The 6,199-nt window shown below is 32.9% G+C and overlaps 1 non-coding gene across 1 annotated transcript; it reads right to left on the reverse strand.

Annotated features, from left to right (window-relative positions):
* Window positions 1-852: 852 nt before the first annotated feature.
* LOC149024024 (signal recognition particle RNA) lies at window positions 853-1,154 on the reverse strand. Its single transcript, XR_016171966.1, has one exon.
* Window positions 1,155-6,199: the final 5,045 nt, after the last annotated feature.

Below are 6,199 nucleotides of genomic sequence, written 5' to 3' on the forward strand. Positions count from 1 at the left end.
TAATAAAATGTCTTTAGTTAATAAGGTAACTAAGTACCATTAGTTTTGCATCTCTTACCTTAAAAAAAAAAAAAAAAAAAAAAAAAAAAATTTGGTTTGCATCTAACTTTTTAGGGTTGAAGCCTAAATAGGTATAGGTAAATTTGCATCAGTACAAAATAGATAAACTATTTGATTTTTTTTATACTGATATAGGTAAATTTTGTGAATTATTTACCTATATCTTGTTAAAAAAAATATCATTATCAATAATTTACCTATTTTTATCAAATATGTGTGGGCCCCACAAAATATATGTGAGTCTATTTCTTAATATAATAAAATAATTCATAGGTGGGACCCCCAATGGGTCTTATAAGGACCCACACAATATGTGTGGTGAAAAACCATTGATGTTTCCCCAATCTGGACTTCCATTCTTCCCCCCCCTCCAATATTGAATCCTGGTTCCGCCCTTGAGTGGCCATAACATTATCGAAGAAAAACGTGACAACAAGGAGCCTTCAAGCCCAATATTGGGAATAACAGTTGCAAATGAGGGGTTTGATATCTTACCAATGACAATTGTGATGTTTGATGGTGCAAGCGTCGATTTGAAGCTTTTAGAAGATGTATGGAATTAACCATGGTTATAGGGCTAGGCAGAGTGTGGAATTAATCATCACAACATCTGTAGCTAAAAAGCAGGTATTTGGTCAAATAGAGGGGCGGCCTTTTTCTACATGTCATGAATTAAGAAGAGATGCAGAGGCTTGACATGGATTCAAAACTTCCATGTTTTGAATTATTTGCTAGAAGAATATAATTGACTTATTACCTAATAAAGGTGTATATCATTGTTGAGTATAAAAAAAAGGTGATTGTTTGATTGGGACCATCTCTTGGGGCACCTGAGCTGAAGGTACGTCGATTTGTTATCCTTCCACCATCAAGAGCGAGAGGTTCTCACTGCTCTGTGAAGCCAGCCTGGTGCATTACCCTCAACTTTAGGAACCATGAAGCCTAGGCCTTCGCCCAAGCTACAAAGCTCAACTCCCAACTTGGAGAGGGCAAACCAATTGATGCACCTATCAACCCAACCCAACAAGAGTTGAACCAACATTCAATCACCTAAATGCCCCACTTGGATACAAGCTCACGTTACTGAGCTCGGCAATATATGATTGTAGAGCTTAGATTTATAAAGAGGCAAACATCTCGGGAGTTTTTCAATGTGGGACTAAAAACCAAAGCATGTGAATTAAAAATTACGTTCTAGATGATGACTTTGGAAATTGGAATATGAATATTTTATTTTTTTAATGACTCACTGTGACAAGAATATTTTATTCTTTACTCGATTTTTTGACTTGAAAGTTATTTCTAAACAATAGCCATTTTTTATGTTCATGATTCTCTAGATTTTATTATTATTATTATTATTATTATTATTATTTTCTACTTTTACTTTAGACTTCCCCATGAACTTATCAAAAAGGTTACTGATCTTATTTTTCTTATCAAGTTTTATCTTCTTCCTTTTCTTTTGAGTATTTTAATCTTTTTTCTATTGGGTTTATTAGTTACTATTTTTCCAATTCATGATTGTTAAAATTCTTTTTTGCTTTTTGACTTCGCCATGAACTCTTGGGAAGGTGTTTTTATTTTTATTTTTATTTTATTATTGTTTTTTAATCCAATAAAAATATACTTTGTGTTTTAGATATAATATAACTTATAATTTTTTCCACTATACCTCTCCACCATATATTTAGGAGGGATTCATCTATGAGTTTTTTTAGTTCACTTTATCAATGCTCAGACCGGAGTGGAGCTATCCTAGGCCATGGCCAAATCCTAGGCCAAGGTGGCCATGGCCTATGGCCTGCCCTCTCTCCTAATTTTTGAAATTTGCCTATAGATAGACCCTTTTGTTCCTCTTACTATATGTGAAATACCAATATTTGCCCTTAATCCTGAATTTTTGAAACTTTCCTAGAAAGACCCCTCTAGACCTCTTTTCATGTGTAAAATACTAACACTTGCCCCCCTCTCTTCTGCCCTTGATTTTTAAAATTTTCCCTTGAGGGACTGACTTACTTTTCATGTCTAAAATATGTAAAAAACACTTGACCCTCTTTTCATGTGGTTTCATTATCTATCCCTCCAATATTAAATCTTGACTTTGCCTCGATGTCAAAGGTGAACTCTCCTTTTAAATGTATGGTGGAAAAGAATGAAGGAAGGACAATCTTTAACCATATCAAGATAATGTTGCAAGGTATGGTCCACTTTATCAATGCTCAGAGATGGACTTTCTCTTGAATGTGTGATGAAAGACTCTAAGGGAAGCACAATCCTCTACCCGTCAAGATAGAGAATCTAGACTTGGGACAAATCTGGTCCTCCATGGGTTGTGGGACCCATCTTTGGTATATGCGGCCGACATTCTATGAACGATTTGGGTTTGTTCCCTCCCGTGAAAGCTCCTTACACATTGGAACTATTCAATTCAATAACTTGGTAATGTATAACGTTTTCAGATTCTTCCTGAATTACATTGGCTAAGGAGCTTCTGGATTCCTCATTCCTTCTCCAAAAGCTTCCGAAAGCAAACTCTCCTTGTTGGCACAAATCTCCCAGAACCTTCTCAATTTCGGAAAGAGTGAGCTCACAACTTTGATCGGAATTGAAAGGAAACCCTCTTGTCCTAACTGTCAAAAGATCTCCTTGGACACTCAACAGTTTAGATATGTATGAAACTCCATCTCTCCCCCGAGTCTTCTCTCCTTTCTTTCTCTTTCCAATTGTCTTTAAAGCAAATCTTTTTGAGATTAGCACCAGTTTGCAAGGAAGTCTGAGCAGAAGAAAGTTGATCTGAAGGATGAAACAGGGGCAACAACAAGAGATGACAATGCAGTCAGCAGCAAGCATGTTTGGATCCTCCATGATACAACTGGGATTGTTTGGTGGAGAACAGAGGAAGACGGTTAATAGGAATTGTTTCTTGTATAGGGATTATTCCTTTCTCCTCTGTAGAGGATTTGGGTAGTGTGAAGCAAGAACAATCTTGGTATTACTTGTACTATTACATTACCCCAAAATCTGAAATCTATCTTTAAAGCTAACAAATAAGTTTTCATACTGTACTCCAATCCTTTATGAAAAAGAAATGAAAAGAAAAAAAAAAATATTTATACACCCCTGGAATTGCAAATGAATAATTTTATACTCTCTAAAATTTATTATATTAGAAACGTCTACATGTCCCTAATCCCATTACTTTAGAACGGAAAAAGACATATTTATCTTTGCTAAATCTTTTTACATGAGTTGGAAAATGAAGATATATTCTTTACCAAAAAAAAAAAAAAGAAAAGAAAATGAAGATATATTTAAAAATAAGTCATGGTTGCTCTTCACCCTCCCCTTTTCTGTTGTTCTTTTCCCTTGAAATTCAAAATCAGCTTGAAGCTAAAAGAGGATAGTTTGGAAATTTGAAAAATTAATATACTGATTCATCATTTGAAGCTCATTATTCTAACAGCAAAGGTGCATTTGATATATAATGTGAAATATAAGAAGTGCAAGCGGGGTAGATGTAATGGAACTAATTTTAGCAGGCATAAATGTAATAGTTTACAAACTTAAAGAATACGTTTGTAATTTTAGGAAAAAGGTAACATTACAGTGGGAAAAACTTTCTTTGCATACTCCCTTGTAGTCGACCATCGTGTTCATTCTTTCCCTTCATTCATATCTAGTCTCCTTTTTTTTGTGTAAATTCGTATTTTTCATTTTAAGAGCTTGCATTTTGTTGGGAAAAACGGTTACTGTCATGCTTGTTTTTGAATAATGGAGATATACATCAAGAACTAAATGTAAAATAATATGTATTATAACAGTAACGCATCCAAACAAATGAATATATAACAATGCAATACATTTTTAACATAGAAAACTCTTACAATGTGAAGGGAAAAATACCATGGTACCATGGCCAAGTAAAATTTTCATCATTAATTAGATTTTTTTTTTTTGTATAAATTCACATTCTCCATTTTGTCTATCCAAAAGAAGTTATATAAGAATTTATTTTTGGTAAAAATATGAAAAATTATTTGGTTACTTTTGTTTAAAATAAATTATGGAATAAAATAAAATTTGATAATAAAAGATAGTAAAAATTGAGAATGAACTTTTAGGATTTGGGAGTGATAAAAAGGAGAAACAATAGGATTTTCATAAAAAGAATGTATGTTTAATAATATACCCTCAATTTGCATTTGAATTTTAAGTGACTTGTGTAAAAATTAATAGAATGATTTTTGAACCCATAATTCATCATAGAAAAAAGTTTATCAAGGATTTTGGTTTTTTTCCCCCCTTCTATTCTTTAAACAAAAAATAGAATTTAAAATAGACACCAAACAAATTAAAAGAATGAAAAATGTCAGAAAAATGAGAATGGGAGTGGACACCAAAAAGGCCCTTAGTAAAAATTATAATATTTCTTCTAGGTACACTTCAAGGTGTTAATCAGTACGGTTTTGGTAATTTGGTACAGTTTCAGTACGTACCAACTTTGAATATTGAAAAATCAGAACCGTACCTTACCAAATTTAAATGGTACAGTACGTTTTCGGTATTAAATTGGTACAGGAAAACGGTTTAAACACGGTATCTAGTGCGATACACTTTTGTACAAACAAACACATGCCACTTTTGCTATTAGTTCATTAAGATCTCAATGAAATTGCGACCAAACAATTGATTTGATATTAACAGAGACAAAACAAGTAAATCTAAGAAGAAGAGTAAAGGACAAAAGAAAAACTAAATAGGGAATTATAGATAGGGTAATTGTGAAGTGTTTTCATTATAAAATTACATTTATATCTCTTAATTTGGTACGGTACCAATTCAGTATGGTTTCGGTACATACTGACGGTATGAGTACCTAAAACCGAAACCTTACCGAAGAAACGGTTTCAGTATGTGCCATACCGAATTTTGAAAGGTATGGTGCGGTTTTAGATGGCGCGGTTCGATTACGGGTAAACGTTTTGATGCGCAATTGACACCCTTAAGTACACTAGAGTTAACATAAACATTAGTAACAAAATAACACATATTTTTGGATACCAAGCAATTTACCAACTTAAACGGATTGACAAGATAATAATACTCCCACCTCAAACCTAACATAGTAATGTAAGCATAAAAAGGCCAAAAATACATTATCTTCTTTCTTCTATAGAGATTATGTCATTAGAATATAACAAGTCTAGTTCCAGTACTATTTAGTGCAGAATATAACTTTATCTTGATTTTCTAAGATTATTACTTATCTTGATTTTCTATCACAATACATTTAGGGGAATCTATCTTGTCAATATTCAGAAGTGAGCCATGCTCTTGAATGAGTGATGGAGGTGACATTTGGATAGAATTATCACTATCCAATTATACATCTAGAGACAATGCTTTTCCTTCTTTCCTTCGTCTCCTCTTCTTTCATATGAAGATTAGAGACGAATTGAAATATGCAAAATCTTTGTTTCCCTAAAATTAGAATAAGTTATTAAATGTTTTTCTTTTGCACAAAGATCTTGTAATACCATCTTCATTTGTGACAATAAAAAAGTGGTCCTTAAGATCATCTCCTAGATGACAACTCACATAACTAATCTATCTTATTTGCCCCCTCCAATCTGTTAGCTAATTGATTGATAGTCAAAAATAATCTACAACCTCCAATCTGCTAGCTAATTGAATGATCCTATACCTTCTTAATTGATTGTAAATACCTTTTTTATACATTTTATTTTAGGTAGAAGTTTTTGTATATCTCATATATATACATCTTATGGTATTGCAATAAAGTGTGCCAATTTACTACCCAATATGCAAGTTTAACATGGTATCATCCTAAGCTAATGTTCTTCAGAATCCTTTCCCCATGTTATACTTATTGAGGCTTTTGCAGCCCCTACTGCACCACGTATAGCATCTTCAAGTGAAAGTGATCAACAGCTACATTCATTGATTCCTTATGGTACTCATCCTTAATTTAATAAATTTCATAAGTAACCTGATGTGTTTCAATACTACTTCTGCCACTACTTGGATATTGGAGTTAGGTGCAATAGATCACATTGTATTTGATCTTCTTTTTCCTTCTTTTTCCCTACCAATTCAAACCCCAACCCCTCATTTT

The sequence above is a fragment of the Hakea prostrata genome, chromosome 2, assembly GCF_041222555.1.
Source record: "Hakea prostrata isolate BN-2017 chromosome 2, UWA_Hpros_2, whole genome shotgun sequence".
Taxonomy (NCBI): domain Eukaryota; kingdom Viridiplantae; phylum Streptophyta; class Magnoliopsida; order Proteales; family Proteaceae; genus Hakea; species Hakea prostrata.